The 25,115-nt window shown below is 43.9% G+C and overlaps 1 long non-coding RNA gene across 1 annotated transcript in view; it reads right to left on the bottom strand.

Moving 5' to 3' along the window:
• The window catches only part of LOC132682938 (uncharacterized), a 62,069-nt gene extending 37,323 nt beyond the window's left edge, over positions 1-24,746 (bottom strand). Inside the window, exons 1-2 of the long non-coding RNA XR_009611943.3 lie at positions 24,494-24,746; positions 6,266-6,505 (exon numbers count right to left, since the gene is read on the bottom strand). This is a non-coding gene — a long non-coding RNA (uncharacterized LOC132682938). The remainder of the gene's footprint in view (positions 1-6,265; positions 6,506-24,493) is intronic.
• Positions 24,747-25,115: the final 369 nt, after the last annotated feature.

Genomic DNA, 25,115 nt, shown 5'->3' with positions numbered 1-25,115 from the left:
GACACCTTTCCCGGAGACGGGAAAAGGGCCTTGAGTCTGAGGCCGAGGGAACAGCTCCTCCTTCCAATGAAGGGCAGGGAGTTTGCTTGCTGGTGTTGATAGGGATCTGATAGTCCAAACAGGGAGCAGTGAAAATAACCGTCCATCACCCCCAACATGGTTGGTGATTCCTCTATAGGACCGTGCTGAGAACTGAATGAGAAAATGCGAGAAAAGCTGAGCAAACACAGCTGTGTCGGCAAGAGAGAGGCACTCAGTGACACCAGTTCCCTCTGCACCACTCCTGCCCCCACCTCTGCCCCTGCTCGGTACCACACTGGGGCTTCATGGATGCACCCCCCGAGTGTGGGAAGGGGAGGGACAAAAATGGCCACAGCGTATGAGGGGTGTGTTTCCAAATGAGATCTATGAACTCTCTTATTGGAGAGAGTCTGTTTTCTTGGAGGTGAAGTAAATGTTGATATTTGTTGGTTGGTTGGTTGGTTTATAGAGAGAGAGAGGGTGCAAGTGGATGAGGGGCAGAGAGAGAGAGAGAGAGAGAGAGAGAGAGAGAGAATCCCAGGAGGCGGAGAGGGAGAAGGGTGAACGAGAGAGAGAGGCAGGGGTCGAACTCGCGAACCGTGAGATCATGACCTGAGCCGAAGTCAAGATGCTTAACGACTGAGCCACCCAGGCTCCCAAATGTTGATTGTTAAACATGCTTTCCAGGGTGGAAAGGATTTCGTACAGAGCTATTAGATGAACTTATTGGTTGTGATATTTAAATACTCCTTGGTATATACCAAATAAGGAAATAGGTGCAATCAAATCTACCCCCAGAGTGATTTTGTCAAGCCCTCCTTAATTTCTGGGTGGTTTTGTTCTGCGCATCAAGAAAAAGTTTTTTTTTTAATTTAAAGAATTTATTTATTTATTTATTTTTAATGTTTATTATTTATTTTTGAAAGAGAGAGCACGAGCCGGGGAGGGACAGAGAGGGAGACCCAGAATCCGAAGCAGGCTCCAGGCTCCAAGCTGTCAGCACAGAGCCTGATGTGGGGCTCGCATTCACGGACCATGAGATCATGACCTGAGCCGAAGTCGGACACTTAACCGACTGAGCCCCCCAGGGGCCCCTGTTCTGTGTATTTTGCTGTCATGTTTCTCATTGCACAAAGGTCCTTGTCTGTTTTCATCTTCCTCAAGGATTGTATCTATTATGAGAAAAATGTAATCTTTTTCTTCACTCGATGGTTCAGGCCTTGAATTATCTTTGCATTGAAATACCTCCTTTCTTGTTTTTTAATTATTCACATTTTCCTGGTGTAGCGTTGAGTATTAAAATCAACATTTCTTCATTAGTGTTTACTTTTAGAGGTGTCTCTTAGAAACTGCATGTAGATGAAAATTTCATTTTGAACCAACCTGAGGTTCTATTTATTTGATTTTATTTTTTTCAATTTGAGGGTCTATTTTTTAAAGGGAGATTTCAGCCCATTTATTGACTTAAGTGACAGATTTATTTTTAGTTCTTCTCTTCTTTTTTTAAACGTTTATTTATTTATTTTGAGAAGAGAGAGAGAGAGAGAGAGAGAGAGAGAGAGAGACAATGCAAGCAGGTGAAGGGCGGAGAGAGAGAGACAGAGAGAAAATCCCAAGCAGGCTCCACACTGTCAGTGCAGAGCCCCATGTGGGGCTCAAACCCACGAACCCTGAGATCATGACCTGGGCCGACACCAAGAGTCAGATGCTCAACCAACTGAGCCACTCAGGCGCCCCTAAAAACTTTTCAATAAAGGCCAAAGTAAATGAACATGAATCAAATAATCAGATTTTAAAAATAGATCTAAACGGAAAATGATAATGTAACAAAGAATTACAAAGTATAAATGTAGGATTTCGAAACCAAAGGTAAATACCTGAAGGGGAAAGCTGATGGGGTGACATTTATAATTACGGGCAGTCTCAGCAAAGTTCAAAGTTGAAGGAGGAAGGAAATAGCAAGTAAAAAAATAAAGTTTCCTTCACCATGAGAGTGAAGGGGGCTGAGCTGGCAAAGTGTTTTATGGGGACAGAATGACCATTATTTAATTTCATATACCAGTGGAAGATAGAGGATTAGATATACTAATATTTACCCCTAATACTAATATTTCATAATGGAGAAGCGTGGTAACAGCTGTAAGTGGATGGCGGAGAGGGAGTATAGGAAGAAACCCCCAAAACTCGGCCAGGCCACATAGTAGGAAAAAATAGATAAATCGGGACCCACGATTATAACGAACAGAAAACATTTAGAAAACTGTTCTGTGACTCTGTGTCTCCCCCTCTCTGCCTCTCCCCTTCTCGCACTCTGTCTCTCCCTCAAAAATCAATAAACATTAAAAAAAATTTTTTTAACGTTTTTAATCAGTTTCGTTCTAACCTGGGTTTGCCAGAAAGCAAAGCCTAAGACCAAACAAGACAAACCGGGGATTTGCTCCACGGGACGGGGAGTGATAGGAGGTGAAACAGGGAAGGAGGGAGAGCCGGTTCAAGGATTCACTGTTGCTGGTCATGACTGCAGGTGACTGGTTGCTCTATCGGGGGACAGCCTGGACAGCTGCGTGAACGTGTCCTAGCGCTGTCTGTCCATTCCCGAGAAAGAGGGAGGGATGCCTCTGTCAGCTCAGGATTCTCCCCCTAAACCAGTTGGTCAAAGAGGTGACTCAGGGGGTGTCGACTCGACTCTATTTCCAGGTGGAACGTACATCAGAAGGGAGGTGGCTCTTGCCTGGGTCTCCGGGAGAAGCCCAAGGGCAGGAAGTAAGAAGCATACGTGGGCCGGAGGCCAGATACTGTCAGGCTGCACCTGCAGGAGGCTGGCCAGATGCTGCACTGCAGCCGAGATTTGAGGAACCGGCAGGTGAGGCCAGGACAAGCTGAGGCATAAAGGGCTTTCGGCGTAAGCACAGTACCTGCAAATCATCACACAATCACGTCGTACCAGAAGATTTAGAAGAATTACCCTCCCACCCCCAACCCTTCCTCAAGCCTGCTCCCTTAGAAGCAATTTCTTTTTGCCTCCTTGAACTGTTCACTTCTGATATTAACCTGCAGGGTTTTGTGGTTTTTTTTAATGTTTATTTTTGAGAGAGAGAGAGAGAGAGAGAGACGGAGACAGAGAGTGTGAGCCAGTGCGGGAGGGGGGGAGGAGAGCAGAGAGAGAGGGAGACACAGAATCTGAAGCAGCCTCCAGGCTCTGAGCTGTGAGCTCAGAGCCCAACGTGGGGCTCAAACTCACTAACTCTGACATCACGACCTGAGCCGGTGTTTGAGCCACCCAGTCGCCCCTAACCTGCAGCTTTCTAAATACTTTCATATCCCTAGTTTCTTATTCACTAGCTTTTAGAACTTATCCATTAACATCCTGTTCAACTGAGTCAAAATGTTGTCATAATGCCACCCAACACCCTCTCCCCTGCTCTCATCCTCCCAAAAACGTCTACAGAATTGTTTCTTGTTCGTTCACTAACGGTCAATGTTTACATGACTGTGGTTATGGAAATAATGTTCCTTGTGGTGGCAAGTAGAAGATTATATATTTTTTTCCCGTACAATTTGTTTTCGTTTTTCTGAAATTAACAGTTGCCTGGTTTTTACGTACCTGTATCTCACCCACACGTGGCATCTGATCGATCATATGCCAAGCAGTGTTTTCTTCCGGAGTACTCCTTCGTATCAGATCAGCTTGGGGTAAACAGTTCCCTTCATTCTCTTTGTCTCTCTCTTCCAGAGGCCCTGTTCTTCTCTAATCTGACTTCCTGGACCTTCTGCAAAGTCCTCAGCCAGAGATTTCCTTCTGTGTTATGTATAATATATATTATGTTATATATATGATATATGTGTGTAATATATGCATGACATCCTCTTTATCCATTCATCTTTTGAAGGACATTTGGGTTGCTTCCATAGTTTGGCTATTGTAAATAATGCTGCAAAAACATGGGGGTGCATATATCCTTTTGAATTAGTGTTTCATATTCTTTGGGTACTCAGTAGTGCGATTACTGGATCCTATGGTAGGTCCATTTTTAACTTTTTGAGGAAACATCATACAGTCTTTCTCAGCGTCTGCACCAGTTTGCATTTCCACCAACAGCAGAAGAGGGTTCCTTTCTCTCCACATCCTCTGTAACACTTGTGTTTTCAATTTTAGCCATTCTGACAGGTGTGAGGTGGTACCTCATTGTGGTTTTGATTTGCATTTTCCTGATGATGAGTGATACTGAACATCTCTTCATGTACCAGTTTGCCATCTGGATGGCTTTTTTGGAGAAATGTCTGTTCATGTCTTCTGCCCATTTTTTAATTGGATTATTTGTTGCTATTTAGTGTTGAGTTGTATAAATTCTTTATATATTTTGGATGCTAACCCTTTATCAGATGTATCATCTGCAAATATCTTCTTCTATTCGGTAGGTTGTATTTTAGCTTTGTTGATTGTTTCCTTTGCCGTGCAGAAGCTTTTTATTTCGATGCAGTCCCAGTAGTTCATCTTTGCCTTTGTTTTTCCTGCCTTAGGAAACATATCTAGAAAAATACTGCTATGGCCAAAGTCAGAGACGTTACTCCCTGTGCTTTCTTCTATAATTTTTATTGTTTCACATTTAGGTGCTTAATCCATTATGAGTTTATTTTTGTGTATGGTGAAAGAAAGTGGTCTAGTTTTATGCTTTTGCATGTAGTTGTCCAGTTTTCCCAACACCATTTGTAGAAGGGACTGTCTTTTTCCCATTACATATTCTTGCCTCCTTCGTCAAAGATTAATTAACCATACAAGTGTGGGTTTATTTCTGGACACTCTGTTCTGTTCCATTGATCTATGTGTATTTTTGTGCCAGTACCACACTGTTTTGACTATTTTAGCTTTGTAATATAACTTGAAGTCTGCAATTGTAATGCCTCCAGCTTTGTTTTTCTTTTTCAAGATTTCTTTGGCTATTTGAGGTCTTTTGCGGTTTCATACAAATTTTAGGATTCTTTGTTCTGGTTCTGTGAAAAATGCTGGTGGTTATTTTGATAGGGATTGCATTAATTCTGTAGATTGTTTTGAGTCATATAGACATTTTAATAATATTTGTTTTTCCAATCCATGAGCATAGAATGTCTTTGCATTTGTTCGTGTCGTCTTCAAATTCTTTCATCAACGTTTTATAGTTTTCAGAGTTCAATTTTTCACCTCCTTGGTTGAGTTCATCCCTAGATATCTTATCGTTTTTGGTGCAATTGTAAATGGGATTGTTTTCTTAATTTCTCTTTCTGCTGCTTCATCTTTAATGTATAGAAATGCAGTTGATTTCTGTATATTGATTTTGTATCCTACGACTTCACTGAATTCATTTTACCAGATCTAGTAGTTTTTTAGTAGAATCGTCAGGGTTTTTGTATATATAGTATCATGCCATCTGCAAACAGTGAAAATTTTATTTCTTCCTTACTTTTTTGGATGCCTTTTACTCCTTTATGTTATCTGTTTGCTATGGCTAGGACTTCCAGGACTGGGTTGAATAAAAGTTGTGAGAATGGACATCCTTTAACAGACGTTTTAAATTTGAGTTCAAGGTTTTCATTTATAATTAGCCAAATTCTAACAGGACAAATACCAAAGACACCAAACACAAACTATTCCTTCTAACGAAAAAGATCAATACAAGGATTTTTATTCTCGGAAGTCTTTCCATCCTTAATTCTAAATCTTATTGTGGCTTAAAGATGCCTACCCACTAAAAGTCCAGCTTTGCTCCCAGGTTACCAAGGTTATTTCCTGTTAGAGATTTCTCCGGGACTTGAAACCTGGAGCTTCAGAAACCAGAACAATCCCTTTCTCCACCCATGCTGTCATACCGAGCCCCTCTTTAGTAGATTGAACCCTATGAAAACAGCATTTTTATAGCATCCCAGATATGTGTGTATCAGTTCTGCCTCGTGGAGACATTTATATCATGGGTTGCAAAACACAGGGAAGCAATATTCTCATAGTCCTTTATGCTTAATTCTCCAGGCCACACATTTCTTGTATATATCAAAAATGACATTGGAGTGATCGTAAGCTATCTTCAGGAAGTCATTTTTAGGATGTCATTCTACCTTCCTCTCCCCTTGACCCAGGGTCAAACAGGACCTTCTAAATTTGGTAGGCGTTCAATTCTGTATTCTTTATTGGTACACCGAACAAATCAGTAATACCCATATAATAGCAGCGTGAGTAACGAGACCCAATAGCAATACATTCTATCCCACGTACCTTCGCGTTAACTTGTCCGTCTGGGGGTACTTATCCTCTCCAGTCTTTCTCTTGGGGAGTCCGTGCTTGACCGCCAGCCTCCTGAGGAAGGCTCTGGGGGAGGTCCTTGCAGGCAGGCTGCAAACTTTCACTGAATCCCTCTACTGAAGCTTCAGGCATTACCTCCCACACTCCGCTGTGTCTGCTGTCCTCTGCACTGTAAGTCTTTCCAAGTCAAGCTCCCTGGGCTTCCTCCTGACACTGGGATGGAAGAGAGTACTGTTCAGGTGCAGATGGCTCTAACCAGTCTGCCTGGTTCCAGCTCCCAGTGCTGCCCCGCCCTTTGCTGTCCCTGGTGCCTTTGAGTCCAGTTCTGCGGAGCGACTTGGCTCTACCTTGCCCCGCCCACCTTTTGATTGCCCAACATCCACTGAAACCTCTCGACTGCCGCTGTTTCTTCTACTGTCTTTTGGACCTTGTGGGGTTTTTCCTTTTTAAAATTCACTTACAATCCTTTGAATGGGGTCACAGGAGAGAGAAGTATAAATGCGTGGTCAACTTTAACTGCCAGTCCATCCATTTAGATTTTACTCGATGCATTAGAAGTGAGAAGCCCACTGCTATTTCTAGTCCCCTGCAGATCTTGGATCTCGTTTGATTTTCATCTGGGTTGCATTCTCCTGTCATGAATTCTCCTTAGGTAGGACACCTGGGTAGTGTACTCTCTGAGACGTTGAGTGTTTCAAGGTGTATTTCTTTTGCCCTGATTTAGTAATGCTATCTTGCATGTGTCCAGCTTTTGCATTAGTGTCCCTGTCGCTCAATGGGGTTCCTTTGGGAGGTAGAAATATATAGCTGTGATTCCCAGGGCTACAGATGAGAAGTCTGTTCCTAATCTGATTCTCTTTTTTTTCTCTTTTTTTTAAATATGAAATTTATTGTCAGATTTGTTTCCGTACAACACCCAGTGCTCATCCCAACAGATGCCCTCCTCAATGCCCATCACCCACCCTTCCCTCCCTCCCACCCCCCATCAACCCTCAGTTGATTCTCAGTTTTTAAGAGTCTCTTATGGTTTGGCTATCTCCCTCTCTTTTTTTTTCCTTCCCCTCCCCCATGGTCTTCTGTTAAGTTTCTCAGGATCCACATAAGAGTGAAAACATACGTATCTGTCTTTCTCTCTATGACTTACTTCACTTAGCATAACACTCTCCAGTTCCATCCACGATGCTACAAAAGGCCAGATTTCATTCTTTCTCATTGCCAAGTAGTATATAAACCCAATTTCCTTCTCCATTCATCAAATTATGGAAAGAGCCTAAATGCCCATCAACTAATGAATGATTCTCTTTCTTTTTTAAGGAAGTGTGGAAGATCCATTGTCCTTAGGATGGATACATTTAGGCACGTAGGGCTGGTTTTTGCTATTGTTTATACCGGTTTTGATATAAATTCTTACTAATTTTGCTTTTCATTAAGTGTTTAAAATCTGAAGATCGAGTCAACTCAGAGATGTTTTCTTCTATTATTTTCCTAATTATCATTATTCTCCTTCCACATCGCTTCACATCTCCTCTTATGGAAATGTTAGATTTCCTGTACTCCCCCCCCCCCCCCCCCCCGGTGCCTTATGTTTTTCTTCCATCACTTCATTTCCCTTGTATTACTGCTCAGTGTGGTAAGATTATGCCTTCCTTTGGATCTTCAAAACCGGTGTCAGGCAATTCTCAGGGCTGGTGGTGTATTACGGGTCTCCATAACCAGACTGAGTGGCTTACATAACAGACACTTATTTTCTCACAGTTCTGGAGGTTAGAAGTCCAAGATTAAAGTGCCGGCAGAGTTGGTTTCTGGAGAGCCCTCTCTCCTCAGCTTGCCGATGCCACCTTTGACTCAGTAGGAACCACCTGTTGGTGACGGTCGACTTGGTGTCCCTCCCTTGAGTTCTGGAGTCCTCTAGGCTTGGGCATCACATATTTGCCACCCTTGCACGTGAGTCCCGTAAGCGGCCATCCAAGGTCAGGCTGAAGGCCCGCGGGAGGTGCAACACCACACGGTCACTTCAGCGGTTCAACGGGAAAAGAGCAAACAAAATCTCAGCGCTTTGCAACCATGCGGGGAAACATCTCTCTGTTCTCTGATTTCTAGCAGTACCAGCAGGTAGGCAAAAGTCACGACACATCTCAAAGCCTAGGAACACCTGAGCTCACTGGTGTAGCCCCACCTCCCCAGGGGCCCCGGGACGCACAAGCCTCCATGCCCACCATTAAGGGGCATAGACTCTCTCGGGAGAGTTGGTAGATGTGCTGGCCGGAGAGTGGTAACAACTCAAGTCCAGCGTGGCTCCTGCCCACTCCCCTAACGGAAGGTCTCCTCCTTCAGGGACAAGGGCCCACCGTCGTGGCCTATGTCGAAAGCTCTGTTCCCTTGCTCGTCGTCTGCCCTCTCTTCCCCACATACCCAGCGTCATCTGTCACTTCTACAGTAAACCTTGCAGTTGCCATACGCCTAACCTCCTCTCGTGATGTCTTGTCCAACGGCCCTGTGGCCGGGAGACCACAGCCCCGGAGAACTCACCACGTAGCTGCAGGGCCTCTAGTCCCACGTAGTCAAAACTCACAGCTGTGGAATGGCACGCAGAGGGACGGGCTTACCCGGGTGCACAAGGCACACCATGCACCACTGTGTGAGTGAGTGTGGCAGCTGGGGGTTTAAATTGCTCTATGTGTCTATGGGTATCTTCCTAAAGAACTGTGGAAGCCCTTGAGAGCGGATACGTTGTTGCTCCTGCCAGGTGTCCCCCAAGATGCCCTGCATGATTTGGCGACCAGTAAATATTTTCCGAAATGAGTAAAAGTCAATAGAAAGGGAGCAGAAATAATGTGATGTTGTATAGCTGAAAAGTAAGGAGAGAGCATAAGGCCAAATTCTTACAATCCTAAAGATTGGGGGGGGGGGGGAACTAGAAAGGATCGTTACGGGTAAGGTCATCTTTTTAAAAAAAATTTATCTATTTATCCTGAGAGAGAGAGAGAGAACACAAGTAGGGGAGGGGCAGAGAGAGAGGGAGACAGAGAATCCCAAGCAGGCTCCACACTGCCATTACAGAGCCTGGCACGGAGCTCGAACTCAGGAAGCTATGAGATCATGACTTGAGCCGAAGCCAAGAGCCGGCCGCTTAACCGCCCCAGCCACCCCTCATCTTTCTCACATGAATCTTCAGCGACAGCACGCTGTGAGGAGTGATGGTCCGTGCTGGACGTGAATATGGTGACCTTCTCCAGATTGCTCAGAGGTAGGAGCCTGGACTTGAAATCCCTGATACACATCCAGAATGGTCCAAGCGTGACCAAATAAACCCGCAAGACTAGAGGAGCCTTTGTGTGAACGGAACGCTGTACAAAGAGACACCGATAAACGCAGCCAAGTAAAACGTTTGCGTATCTCGCGTTGTGGGATTCTGATCAGAAAACACTCGGGAAACTGGGATGCGGTCCCCACTCGACAGCGTTAAAGTGACGGCTGTCCCCACTTCGTTATATTCTGCTGGGACAGACGCAAACTCCTCAAGAGCAGTAGTTGGAAAAGCAGAGAGAGAGGTGCCGGCATGAGTAGGGAGGCGGGTCCCCGTGTGAGATGCTGCTGGTGGGAACAGCGCCTGGGACAGAAGTAGGGTTGTCCCACTTTCATGTTCACTGTCATTCCTTGGTCCCCACAACACTCTGGAATCTGGAAACAAACCAGTGCCCAGGCCCCATCCCGACAAATTCTGGGTTGGGGACTGGACAGCGATGGGTTTCAACCTTCCTGGGTAAATGCAGGCAAATGTAACGTGTGGTCAAGGTCGAGAACCACTAGTTGATGAGTTGTCATAATTGACCCACTGCCAGATTACAGGTCTGAGGACATTCAAGGAGCCTCCAAGGAAATAGGGGAATGAGATAGACAACAGCAAGTACTGTGGGATATGAGATCAGGGATACCTGGGCAAATGTGAGAAATGGTCTTGTGAGGTTCAAAAATGCCCTTTGGGGTTAGAGATGGGGTAAATCCCACTATTCCTACTTACAAAGAAGAGCTGTCCAGAATTCTGCTCTGCTGTCCCTTCAGGGCCCTCTCTCCCACCCCCAATCTAGCCCTACGAGCCAACACTGCAGAGAATCATATCCATGAGGTGGAAGCCATGTTTGGGAAGTGCTTTCGAGACACAAAGGTGCGGGGGGAGGGGGAGGCATCTGGGGGGCTCAGTCAGTTGAGCGCCTGACTTCGGCTCAGGTCATGATCTCACGGTTGGTGGGTTCGAGCCCCGCGTCAGGCTCTGTGCGGATAGCTCGGAGCCTGGAGCCTGCTTCGGATTCTGTGTCTCCCCCTCTCTTTGCCCCTCCCCCACTCCTGCTCTTTCTCTGTCTCAAAAATAAAATAAACATTAAAAAAAAAAAACAAAACAGGGGTGCCTGGGTGGCGCAGTCGGTTAAGCGTCCGGCTTCAGCTCAGGTCACGATCTCACGGATCTCTCGGTCCATGAGTTTGAGCCCCGCGTCAGGCTCTGGGCTGATGGCTCAGAGCCTGGAGCCTGCTTCCGATTCTGTGTCTCCTTCTCTCTCTGCCCCTCCCCCCTTCATGCTCTGTCTCTCTCTGTCTCAAAAATAAATAAAAACGTTAAAAAAAAATTAAAAAAAAAAAAAACCTTAAAAAAAACCCACAGAGGTAAGGGAAGAGATAAATGATAAGAGAGGCAGTAGCTATCCAGGCTCCAGAACTGAAATCCAAGGTCAGAACTATTGCTTTCCCGGAGGGCAGAAAACCCAGGCAAAAATTAAGCTCCTAACTGGAGACAACTTTCCTGATTTCTCCTGATCTGAACACAGAGATTGAAAGAGCTTCCCAGGCCAACATTTTAAATAAATGAAAAAATAAATGAAAAGAGATCCATACCAATATGTGTTCTGTCAGTTTTATTGAGTTGCCCTGATGATGAAAAAAGTCTAACCAGCTCCTCCACACAAAATACAGGCCGTTCGATCCCCTCTTCATTTCAGGGCTCATCTGTAATGCTCAACAGCTCGTTCACACTGAACTTGCTGCCCCAGACACAGCATCTGTTTGCACACCTCTGTACCCCTGGGAATTCAGCTGCCTCAGTGTAGGGCCTCTCCTACCCCTCTTCTGAAATTCTCTTGGGTTCATTCATCCTTCAAGGCTCGGCTCAGACTGTATCCTCAGCCGGCTCCCTCCCCATTCCGGATATTGGAGTGAGTCTCCTGCTGGCCTTGCTCCCCTACCACACCCCAATTCTGATTAGAGTTGTCTCCTGCCTCCTTGCTAGATGGGAGTCCCTCTGAAGGGCCAGAAGCACTGCCCGCCCCATACATATACCCCCTCGCTCCCACCCGACCAAGCCTTGCTTGCTCCTTAGTTTGGCTTTTGACTCCCTTTGCGTCAGGTTTCTAGAGTAGGCCTTGGCTCCATTCTCCAGAGGACAATGAACTGTGGGTCATCCGTCGGTGAAATTGTGCCAGAAGTCACCGCCTGGACGGCCCGAGTGAATGGCTGCCCCATCTGGTGGGTGACTCCAACCTCCAACAGAGCCAGCCATCTAGGACCCATTTCTCTCAGGAAGGGACTGTCGCAAGAACTCTGTTGACTCCAGAGCTTTGGGCCTGCCTGAGCCCTCACGGCCACGATTTAGATTCGGTAACGGAGCACTGAGGCAAGTGTTACCATCCCCACTCTACAAGTGAGGAACCTGCAACTCAAGGAAGTGAAGTGCCCCACCCCGAGTCACATAGTCCCTTAGCACCCTCATTAGGATTGGCACTCAGAATCTGGGTCTCCACCATGCCAGGATGCTTCCAAGATGGACAAAAGGAAGCAGAAGGAGGGGTAGAGGTTTGCCCCATTCCCACACTTGTCTGTGGTGGCTCTATGTTTCCAAAACACATAGACCACGATCTGTCCCCTCTCCTCCAGTTCATCACTGCACTGTTTACTCGTGGGTAGAACACTGGTTGAGAGACATTGTCAGGCCTTAGACCAGCCGACTCAAGGACGAAAATTTAGAACTTGTTGCGATCCTCAACTTCAGAAGTTAAGACTGTCTAATCTGAGATTTAGCTTTTGACCTCTAACAAGGAGAGCAAATAAGCAAACCCAGACAACACAAGCATCGCACAGAATCACGGCAGCCCAGTCGGGCGTTTTAGCAATTAGAGGTACTTGTCCATAAAGCACTTAAAAATCCATTTAGACTGTCCAAGTCGGTTTAAGCTCTTTAATCTTGGATAAAGTAAACAAGACTGTTTTTAAGTTGGGGTTTGTTTTTTTTTTTTTCCTCTATTTTAAAACAAGAATATTGGGACAGAAAAAAAAATAAGACATTCAAGGCCAGACCTCTGTGCCTCGGTAATGTATAACAGCTGCAGAGGCCGGTCAGACGTTCTGGTGGTATTTTCAGCCTGCCAACACCAGTTCACCCTTCTGTAGACGGAAAACAACACATCTCCTTGAAGTACACTTTTCTTTTCACTAGAGGCTTGGAAATTCCTTAAGGGCAGGCCCAAACCTTACTGGGCACCCCACTGGACCTGTAGCTCAGCCCGCGGGGTCTCAGCAAATGCTTGCTCACAGACTGACCACTGGAAGTATCAGGCGATGCCCCCTCCGCCGTTGTTGGTTGTCGGCAATGAACACATCTCACCACGGCCCGCAGGCACCCCACTCTCCAATCAGACCAGCCCACTTCCCATTTTGCCAAGCTTTGAACCACTCCTTGACCTTTGCTTGGCACACGTTGGTTCCCACCCGGAGCACATTTCCATCCTGTATCCCCACCGCGTCTCCCAGCTGAAGGGACACCTCCAAGGGGCTTTTCCTGATCTCCTTGGCACTTGCCCGGTTTATGTTTCTGCTCCCGCTCTCTTGGCAGGAAGTTCCGGAAGGCATGGGCCGCTACATACTTCTCTGTGTTTGTTTGCTTCACGTCCGTTTTCCGTACCCAACCCCATGAAGGACAACAAGCGCTTTATTCCCTCCTGCATCCCAATGCCTAGCTCAGGGCCTGCCGGCACGGGGACTGAGTCGAGCTGATTAACACGGACATCAAGAGCACCAGGTACACAATTCTCGGTTTATTCTCCCTTTCAGTTAAAGGTCTTAAAGTATAGTGTGCCCTTTAACCAGCACGGCTCAGCCAACCGATGACTCACCTAAAGCCACACGACTCCAAGTTTACAGGCTGTGACTCTCCAAGGTGTAGCTTGCAGGGGCCTAAGGAGAAACACGATGCAGCTTATCTGAACCAGGTGCACCTAGGAGAGAATTCCCCCGAGTACAGGAGGTGGACTGAGGCCAGAGGCTGGAAAGCGGGGCTTATTCCCACTGGGAGACATTGTTCAATGAAGCAGCAGCCACACCCTCACTTTTTTCAATTCTTGTTCTCCTGGACATTGTTCCACTACACAAGGAATTGCCTAAGCAGGAGGGTTCCGCAGGGGCCAGCCAGCCCGCCCCTGTGTGTGCAGACAGGTGTGGCTCCCTGAGCCAGTGGTAGGCTGAACTTCGGACCCCGATGGAGACCAAACACTTCAAAGCCACTTGGAGTCTTAGGAACACAAACAAAGCATTTAATCTCGGGTCTCTGACACTTTCCCAAGGCGCCACACTCCATTGAGGTGGCAAACGTAGCACTCAGGCTCAGAATACCAGCCCCTTTAGATTTCTTTGAGCGTCGATTTCCTTTACGTTTGGGTGATCTCTCTGGCTCTCTCTCTCTCTCTCTCTCTCTCTCTTTTTTAACTTTTTATGCAATCGCTATGCATTTGTAGTTAGTTGCAAAGATAGTGCTGAAAGGTGCTGTGTACCCTTCACCCATTTTCTCCAAAGGCTACATTCTTACGTAATTGTAGGAGGATATCAAAACTGGGAAACTGACATGGGCACTTGTAGATTTCTGTAGCCACCACCAATCAAGATACAGAACTGTTACATCTTTGCAAAGATCTCCCTCCTACTACCCAGTATAATCATTCCCACCCTTCCCCCCCGCCCCGCCCCCCATTCTTTACGCCTGGAAACCACTCATCCGTTTTCCATCTCTATAATTCTGTCATTAGGGAATAATATATAAATGGAGTCATACAGTATGTAATATTGAGGTTGGCTTTTTCTTCATTCCGCATAATGCTCTTGAGATTTGTCCTGGTTGCCGTGTGTATTAATATTTTATCGCTTTTTATTGATGATGGGCTTGTTGTGGTTGTTTACCACAGTTAACTGTTTTCCTTGTTGAGGGGCATTTTGGTTGCTTCTGGTTTTTGACGACTGCAAATAAATAGCTATGCTGTGAACCGTCCTGTAGAGGATTTTGTTAGACATAAGCTATCATTTCTCCGGCAGTATAATCTCTAGTAGGTGTATGTTTAGTTTTTTAAAGACACTTTCAAACTCTTTTCCCGAGTGACCATTTTATAGAAGCCATGTGGGCAATCCAGTGTCTCCACATCTTTGCCAGCACCTGGTGTTGTCGGCTTTTTTTGTTTGTTTGTTTTACCTATTTCAACTTCTATGCAATGATAAAACCTCATGTTCTCAATATGCATTTCCCTAACGATTAGTGATGTTGAATATCTTTTTGTGTGCTTTTTTTTTTTTTTTGAGAGAGAGAGGGTGCAAGTGAGTGAGGAGCAGAGAGAGGAGAGAGAGAGGGGAGAGAGAGGGAGAGAGAGAGAAGCGGTGCTGGTGCTCACCTGAAGTGGTGAGGGGCTCGAGATCGCCCGATGAGGGGCTCAAATTCACCAACCGTGAGATCATGACCTCAGCCAAAGTCAGATGCTTTAACCGACTGAGACACCCAGGCACCCCTTTGCATGCTTGTTTGCCACTGCATCTCCTCTTTGATGAGATGCCTGTGTCTTTTGCCCATTTGAAATAGGATTTATTTTATACGTGGCATGTTGATGTGTTGACATGCAAGAATTCTTTCTTCATCTTTTCTAGAATGTGAGTCCTATGTCAGCTATGTGGTTGCAAATATTTTCTCCCGGTTGGTAGCTGGTCTTTTTATCCTCTCAGTGGAATATTTTGTAACATTTTGATTTTGATAAAGTCTAATTTACTGATTTTTTTTTCTTTTCTGGATCATGCGGCTGGTGTCGTGTCTGAGAACTCTTCACCAAGACCTGGGTCCTAAAGATTTTTTCCTGTATTATCTTCTATGAGTTTACGGCTTTAGGTTTTATTTGCATTTAAATCTATAATTGACTTTCAGTTAATTTTTGCCTAAAGTGTAAGGTTTAAGTCAAGGTTCATTTTTGTTGTTGCTGTTTTTTGTTTGTTTGTTTGTCTGTGGATACCCAATGGTTACAGCACTATTTGCTGGGAAGGCTGTCTTTCCTCCATTGAATTGCTTTTGCCCCTTTGTCCAAAATCAGTTGCTCGTACTTGTGTGGGGTTCTTTCTAGCCTCTCTGTTTTGTTCTGTTCATCAGTCTATCCTTTCACTAATGCCACACAGTCTTAAATACTATACCTATATGACAAGTGTTGAAATTGGATGCGGTAATTCATCCCACTTTTTTCTTCTTTTTCAAAATTGTTTTAGCTGTCTCGTCCCTTCACCTTTCCATATAAAAGCTTAGAATAATTTTGTCAATATCTAGAAAAAAAGTCTCACTGGGATTTGGGAGTTAAACCTACATACCGATTAGGGAGAATTGGCATCTTTATTATGCTGAACCTCTCAATTAATGAACACAGTATGTCTTTTCATTTACTTGGATCTTCTTGAATATCTTCCTGGTGTTTGGTATTTTTTCAGCAAACCAGTCCTATGTATGTTTTGTTAGATTTACACCTAAGTATTCCCATTTTCTTTTGAGCAAATTAAATGGCATTGTATTTTTAATTTCAGTTTCTATGTGTTCCTTACTAGTATACAAAAATACAATTGATTTTTGTATATTCTTATATCCTGTAACCTTACTGAACTCATGACTTCTGGAAGTTGTTTTTTGTTTTTTTGTGGTTTTTTAGTATTTATTTATGCATTTATTTATTTATTTAGAGATTGAGAGAGAAAAAGCACAAGCTGGGGAGGGGCAGAGAGAGAAGGAGAGAGAGAATCCCAAGCAGGCTCTGCATCAGAAGCACAGAGCCCGATGGGAGGTTCAAGCTCACCAACAGTGGGCTCATGACCTGAGCCGAAACCAAGAGTCAGTTGATCAACTGACTGAGCCACCCAGATGCCCCAATTCTAGGAGTTTTCTTATAAATTCTGTGAGACTTTCAATGTGCATAATCCTATTCTCTGCAGATAGGGACAGTTTTACTTCCTTTCTCATTTCTGTGCCTTTTATTTCCTTTTCTTGACTGTTGTGCATGGTTAGAGCTTCTGGTATAGTGGTGAGAGTGAATATCCTTGTCTTATGCCTGATCTGAGAGGAGAAGCGTTCAGAATTTCATGATTAAGCACGATCTTAGCTTAGTAGTTTTAGTAGATATTCTTGATGAAGTTGAGGAAGTTCACTATTCGTTTTCTGAGAGTTTTTTATCACAATAGATGTTTAATTTTATCAAATGCCTTTTCTACATCAATTGATATGACCATGTGCTTCTTCAACTTTTTAATATGGTGGATTATATTGACTGATTTTCTGATATTAAGTTAGCCTGTCACCTCTGGAATAAACCTCACCTGGTCATGGTGTGTAATTCCATTTCTATATTGTTGAATTCTATCTGCTACCATTTTGTTTAGAATTTTTGCATATATATTCATAAGGGATATTGGTCTGTATTTTTCTTCTTTTGGTATTGCCTTTCTTGTGGTTGCAGGTAGTGTTGGCTTTATGAATTGACGCTGGAAGAGAGTATTTCTATTTTCTGGAAGAGACTGTATAGACTCAGTGTTAATTCTTCTTGAGACATTTTGTGGAATTGTCCATTGAATCCACTTGGGCCTGGAGATTTCTTTTGGGGGCATTTTTAACGTATGAACAATTTTCATAATTGTTATGGACTATCCTAATAATCTATTTCATACTGAGTCTGTACTTTTTAAGGAAATGGTCCATTTCATCTAAGTTGTCAAATTTATTTGTATGATGCGTTCACCATATCCCTTTGTCATTCTTTCATATCTCCAAGCTCTGTAGTGATGCCCCCAGTTTATTCCTGAAGTTAGTAATTTGTGTCTTCTCATTTTTTTTCTTTGTCATTCTTGTTAGAGGTTTGATCAATTTTATCGATCTTTTCAAAGAACCAGGGTTTTTTAAAATTGACTTTATTATTTTTCTGCTTTCAATTTCATTGATATCTGCTCTTACCTTTCTTTTTCCTTCTTTCTGCTACTTTTGGGTTTATTTTTCTCTTTTTCATTTCTTGTGATGGGGGTTGTAAATTATTGATTTGAGACTTTTTCTCTTATTTAATGTAAACATTTAGTGCTATGAATTTCCCTCTCAGCACAGCTTTAGCTGCAAATTTTAATACGTTGTATTTTCATTTGCATTCAGTTTAATGTATTTTAAAATTTCTCTCAATATTTCCTCTTTGATCCTAAACTGAAGTCTGGATCCATTGAGGCCAGAAAATATATTCTGTATTATTTCTAGTTTTAGAAGTTTGTTGAGGTTTACTTTTCATCCTTGTGACTTCTTTATTTTATAACTTTACAAAGTTTTTACCTTTTTTTTTTTTAAGTAGGCTTCACACCCAGCACACAGTCCAACGTGGGGCTTGAACTCACGACCCTGAGATCAAGACCTTAGCTGAGATCGAGAGTCAGACACTTAACCGACTGAGACACTCAGGCAGCCCAGAAGTTTGTACCTCTTAACCCCCTTCACCTATTTCACCCATCCCTCCACCCACCCCCTACCTTCTGGCAGCTACCAGTTTGTTCTCTGTATTTCCAAGTCTGTTTCTGTTTTTTGTTTGCTTGTTTTGTTTTATAGATGCCACATACAAGTGAAATCTTATGGTATTTGTCTTTCTCTGCCTGACTTATTATTTCACTTAGCAAATACTAAGTCATCCCAAATGGCATGATCTCATGTTTGTTACATGGCCTGCAATATGATCTCTGTTGGTATATGTTCCCTGAGCATAAAATGTGCATTCTGCTGTTGTTGGGTGAAGTGTTTTATACAGATCAGTTAAATCCACTTGGTTGATGGCGCTGTTGAATTCTTCTATAGTCTACCTGATTTTATTTTTTTATCTTTATTTTTTTTTTTAATTTATTTATTTTGAGAGACAGAGAGAGAGAGAGAGCACGCGAGATCCTGAGCAGGGGAGGGGCAGAGAGTGGCAGGGAGGGGGGAGGGGAGACAGACTCCCAAGCAGGCTCCACGCTGTCAACACAGAGCCTGATGCGGGGCTCAAATCCACGAACCATGAGATCGTGACCTGAGCCGAAATCGAGAGTCAGATGCTGAACTGCCCCAGGTGCCCCTATTTTTGCTGATTTTATGTGTGGTTTTGCTATCATTGTTGAGAGAGGGGTGTTCAAGTCTCCCACTAAAACTGTAGATTTGTCTATTTCCCCTTTCAATTCCATCAGTTTTTGTTTCACACATTTGGTAGTTCAGTTGTTGGCTGCATACACATTTCAAATGGGCATGCGTTCTTGGGAGATTGATTTATCATTCTGTAATGTCCTTCTTTATCTCTAATAATGATCTTTGCTTCGCATCTACTTTTTCTGATCTTTATATAACCACTCCTGATTTCTTTTGATTAATGTTTGTCTGGCATAGCTTTTCCCATCCTTTCAACAGACCTATCCCATCATATTTGAAGCGAGTTTCTTGAAGCGTATTAATTCAATAATTTTAAAAAAGCTACTCCACCAAATTCTGTCTTTTAACTGGTGGATACGTTCATTTACATTTAGTGTAACTATTAACATGCTAGGGCTTAAGTCTATCATTTTACTTTTTTGTTTTCCGTGTATTCTGTTTTCCTGTCGTTCTGTTTCATTTTTCTTGCCATCTTGAGGGATAATCGAGCGTTTCTTTAGAATTCCATTTTGACTTTTCTGTAATGTTTTTGAGCATATCTCTCTGCATACCTTTTTGGGCAATTGCTGTACGTATTACATTATGTGTCCGTAACTGTCACAGTCTGCTGATGTTAACTTTTTGCCAGTTCAAGTGAAGTGTATAAAATGTACTCCCCACTTTATATCTCCTTACCCTTTCTGATTTGTAATACAATTTCCTCAAATATTCCACCTCCATCCTTTGAGAACTACATTAGATGATGTTGTCATTTCTGCTTCAACCATCAAACATAATTTAGAAAAGTTAAGAGGAAAAGGAAAGCCTCTTTACTGACTTTTTTTATTATGTTATTCCTTCCCTCATGACATTCCAAGATTCCTTCTTTTATGGTTCTCTTTCTTTTTTTTTTTTTTTTTTTTTAATTTTTTTTTTTCAACGTTTTTTATTTATTTTTGGGACAGAGAGACACAGAGCATGAATGGGGGAGGGGCAGAGAGAGAGGGAGACACAGAATCGGAAACAGGCTCCAGGCTCCGAGCCATCAGCCCAGAGCCTGACGCCGGGCTCGAACTCACGGACCGTGAGATCATGACCTGGCTGAAGTCGGACGCTCAACCGACTGCACCACCCAGGCGCCCCGGTTCTCTTTCTTTTTATGGAACTACATTTAGCCATTCTGGTAAAGTAGGTCCTCTGGTGACCAGTTCTCTCTGTTTTCCCTCATCTGAGAAGGTCTTGATTCCCCTTCATTGCTATAGGATATTTTCTCAGAATATAAAATTCAGTGGTTTCAGGTCTTTTTTTCTCAGCACCTGAAAAATACCTCGCCGCTTCCTTATGACCTCCACGGTTTCCGATGAGAAAGCCACTGTCATTTGGATTGTTTTCCCTACAGGTAACACCTCATTTGTCTCTGAATTCTTTCAAGATTTCTTTGTCTTGAGTTTTCGGAAATTGTGGCACAGATTTCTTTGGGTTTATCCTATTGGAGATTTGCCCAGCTTCTTGATATATAGGTTTATGTCTTTTGCTAAAGTTGGGAAATTTTCAGCTGTTTTTTTTTTCCAAATATTTTTCCAGCTCCACTCCCATTCTCCCCTCCTTCTCGGGCTCCAATACCCCAAATTCTAGGTTTTTTGGTTGTTGTTGTTGTTTTGTTTTGCTTTTTGTTTTGTTATAATCCTGGGGCTCTGTTCATTTTTTACCGGACTCCTCGGGATTTTCTGTATGTAAGATCATGTCCTTTGCAAATAAAACGGTGTTACCTCTTTCCTTTTATTTCTCATCCGTGTCTCATTGTCCTGACTGGAAGCTCCAGTACAGTATTGAATAGCAGTGGTAAGAACATTCTTGTCTCGTTCTTGATTTTAGGAGGAAAGCATTCAATCTTTCACCATTAAGTGTGTTAGTTGTGGGCTTTTCATAGATGCCCTTTACCAGGTTGAGAAAGTTCCCTTCTATCCTTAGTTTGTTGAGTGTTTTTGTCATGAAGGGGTGTTGAATTCCTTCAGCCACTTTTTCTGCATTTGCTGAGACGATCACGCGGATTTTGTTCTTTATCAGTTTATTTTGTCCTCTGTGGTTCAGAGTCTTAATTTCTATTGTTTTACCTTTAGGGTTATTGATTCTTTTCTCTGTCCTCTCCATTCTGCCATTGAGCTTTTATTCTGGTTAGTGTATATTTTAGTTCCAAAATTTTCATTTGGCTCTTTTTTATATCTTCTACTTGTTAGTTAGGGTTTTCTAAAGTTTAATTCGTTCAGGTAGGTTCATAGTTACTCATTTTAATGGGTTTATATCGGCTGGTTTTGAATTTTTGTCGGATAATTCCAACGTGTCATCTCGGTGTTGGTGTTGATATTTGTATTTGGTCCTTGGGCATAATCGTTGTGTATTGATGTCTTTTGTCATTCAAGTTGAAATCTTCTTGTTCTTGGTATGACTACTGATTTTCAATTGAAACCTGGACATCTGGGGTACTATGAGATTCGAGATCTTTTTTAAATTTTACATTGTTAGAAGGATTCTTCTCACATTGCTCCCAAGGGAGACATCACTTCCTTACGGGGGGTGGGAGTCAACACAGGAGGAGGGAGGAAGCTTTTTTTGTGCTCCTGAGTGGGAATAGGAGTTCAGTCTCCCCCACTGGGTCTCTGCTGTTATTATCCTGGCTGAAGGGACAGGGGAGGCACTTGGTTACTGTTCCCGGTCATCTCCCAATGAGCTGGGTGAGCTCATTACTGCTGAGCAGTGGCAGAAGTCCTGACTTTCCACCTGGTTTTCTCTGACACCCCCCCCCACCCCCCCAGTGAGGAGGGGAAGGGGTACCTCATTATTGCCTGGAGGTGCAAGTCCATACCTCACAGATGAAAGTCCCAACTCTCTACCTTTTGTGACACCACTCTGTCGGGGGGGATGTGCCTTGTCACAGCCTGTTGAGGTGGAAATCTAGATTCTCCACTTGGCCTTTGCTAGAACGAGTGGAGTAGGACTACAGTGCTCTCTGTGATGTTTGGCTGGAGGAGACCAGTGGTCGCCTAAAGGTCTTCTGTCTTTAAGACTGCCCCTTTCCCGGTCCTTTGGCTAGAGAGAGCAGGCTTTTCCTGGGGCTTCCATTGGCATATCTGAGTTGCTGGCTTCCTTTGGTCTTCGTCTGGGATCTACGGGGCCCAAAGAACACCCAGGGAAACATCAGCTTGTCATTCCTGGGGTCCTGAGGTCCTCAGCCAAGGTCTACCTTTCAGAGTCTCCTTAATTTTTTTTTTTTAATTTTTTACGTTGTATTTTATTTTTGAGAGAGAGAGACAAAGTGTAAGTGGGGGAGGGCAGAGAGACAGACAGACAGACAGACACAGAATCAGAGGCCGGCTCCAGGCTCCAAGCTGTCAGCACAGAGCCCGACGCTGGGCTCGAACTCATGAACCATGACACCCTTCCTTACGTTTCTTTTCTATGTAATGTCCAGAGGTTTTAGCTGGATTTAGCGGGAGAGATAACAGATTGGATTTTAAAAACTGACATTGGCAGCCATCCTGGAACCCCCTTGTAAGTTGCTTCATGGTGCTGGAGCATGCGTGCATGATCAGTGCCTTGGGACGGGGATTCCAAGAGTCTAGGTTATAATGGGACACCGTGAACAAGCCCCAAGAGCTCCATTTACATCCTATCACACGCTTCAAGTGAGTTTAATAAATTGTCTGGTGGGGGGGGTCTGAAAAATTAGACCACATTTACTAATAATTTAGGCTGGGTTAGTTATTGGAAGTTATCGCAGTTGTACAGTTGGTGAACAAAGGTGATGAATCAGAAGTAAAATCAAATTTCAACTCCATTTATCTAACAAACTTGAATATAAAATGCCCCCAGGGGCGCCTGGGTGGCTCAGTCGGTTAAGTGTCCGACTTTGGCTCAGGTCATGATCTCGCGGTCTGTGAGTTCGAGCCCCGCATCGGGCTCTGTGCTGACAGCTCAGAGCCTGGACCCTGCTTCACATTCTGTGTCTCTGTCCCTCTGCCCCTCCCCTGCTCACACTCTGTCTCTCTCTCTCTCTCAAAAATAAATAAATGTTAAAAAATGCCCCCAAATTAACGGGCTCTCAGGTGACTGGGAAGAGGAGTGAGCTCAGGAAGTCACCACGAAATCACCATATCTTTGTTAGGGGTTTGAGTCAACTGGCTCACACTCCCTTTGTAATCTTTGTGGGCTGACTAAGTCTCCGTTTCTTATAATCTCCAGGAGAAAGCAAACAAACAAGGAAAACCGAAACCTCATCCAGACTCCCTCTGTACGAGATCCAGCGGCTTCCTGAATAATTCTACAGGTGGAGAATTACAGACGTCACCTCTCAATCTCAACTGTTGCCAGCTTTGTCTTACTGCCTTCTGACTGTCCGCTCACTGCTCCTGCTGACTATTGTGTTTCCTTGGCATGGCTTTGCCCAGACGCTGACGTATCTGCTTTTTCCCCTCTAGTTTCCGAAGACACTGCTAATGCAGTGCTCCGTGGGTGATGGGATCCACTGAAGGTTTGAGAGTAACAAAGGGGAATGACTGCACAAGACAAAAAAAACAAAAACAAAACACACAGTTGAAAACTGACCATCCCTGCCTTGGGCGTATCTTAACCGCTGGCACTCTAACTTCTGACTTGAGCTCACTGGGGAAACATTTTAAATCTCTTAATATTAAGCGATCCAAGCCGAGTAATTTCTCTTGTTGTCTTGACAAGAGCCAGGGAGCTTATTCATGACCAGTGAGCCGTCGGAGCATTTCCTTAAAGAAAAGAATTGTTTTCTCCCTGAGACAAATATGGCCTTCTCCAATGCAAAATTGATGGAAGTAGGCTTTTTAACAGCATGTATTCCAATATTTTTAGATGATCATGATTTTAACCCAAAGGCAAGTCATATGGCCTGGCAAGTCCCCGCCCCTTCCCCCCCCCCCCCCCATGCATGAATATATCCACATGAAAAACCTTTCAAAGTTTTAAAACCAGGTCAGATCATACTGCATGCATAACAGAGCCTCAGCTCTCCTGTCTATAAAACTAGACGCTGTCATGTACCTTCAGGGCTATTGTGTTGTTAAGTGTCTCGTGAAACACGTGAATAACATAGAAATGTAACCTGGTCTCCGGCACACCAAGCACACTTTCCATGTGAGCTGGCCCTTTGATGAGCAGAGTAAAATTAAAAGAAATATTTGGATGGGAGTTACCACACCTCACCAAATACATGAGTCTGACCCCATCTGCGATGTATTTACTTTCTACAACAGAAAGAATTTCCATAGGGTATATGAAGATCAAAAGTAATTCAGAGGATAAAAGGAATCTTAAGAATGCCTCGTCCCCAAACCTTTCTCCTCCATACATCACTCCATCATTACCTCAGTCCAATATCTTGAGATTAAAGACGAGGAAAAGTAATTGTCTATTAACTTTTATTTCCAATTTTTTGAGGTTTAAATTTCAGTTATTTTCTTCATGGGCTTTTATGAATGTAAAAATATTTATAAGAGTTTTTAGGTTCACATACAACCTCCCTATCCCAATCTTGTCCCAGCCATTCATCCTTCTAGAACTGTGGGGTTTTAAAACATGTGGCCATTATGACTGAGGAAACAATATCCAGCAGCTTTCCCCTGGGTGAAACTACAATTTCTTGTCATGTGCTAAACTGAGTCCCCCGACCAATCCCCATACCAGGTCCTCTGAGCTTTCTATATCCATAAGTCCCTTTCACAGCCTACCTTGAAAACAGCCATTTCCTGTGGGTCAGAGGCGTTTCAAAGCCAGTGTTGGGACTCTCCTCCTCTCTGGTTTAGGTGTAAGTGACAATTCTGAAAGGTAAGAGATGGCATTCAGATCCTCAAGTTGTTAATAGCACTTCTCTCTTAGCTTGGGTTCCCCCAGAAGCAGAGCCTGAGACAGGACTCGTTCGTTTGGGAGGAGATCCCAGGAAGCAGGGGTAAAGGGAAAGGAAGTGAGCAAGCCCAGGAAGGAGGAAAAGTCACCCTCTGTGTATTATCAAGTTTGCTGGGCAACAGGGTCTCAATTCTAGAACCTCCGGCAAGTGTACAGAATTCCTTCCAAAACGTTCTGTCCAAAGGATGAGCTTTTTGTCTACTGGCTCTCATTCTCCCCTTGACGGTGGCTCCTGGGTGTCACCTTCCCACACTTCCAGGGTGTGCTTGTGGGAGAGCTGGGTGGGCTCCCAGCTTCAGAGATGAACTTACTGAACTTACCACCAGAGCCACAGCTGAAATCATAGGGGAGCTGAGGGGATGTGTCACAGGTACCAAAACCATTGTGTAAAAACATATTGTCCCTTCTGTACCTACTGTTCCCCACTGTGCCCATGGGGGTGCTCCC

The sequence above is a fragment of the Panthera onca genome, chromosome C2 (assembly GCF_046562875.1).
Source record: "Panthera onca isolate mPanOnc1 chromosome C2, mPanOnc1 haplotype 2, whole genome shotgun sequence".
Taxonomy (NCBI): Eukaryota; Metazoa; Chordata; class Mammalia; order Carnivora; family Felidae; genus Panthera; species Panthera onca.
This window is presented reverse-complemented; position numbering and strand designations above follow the sequence as displayed.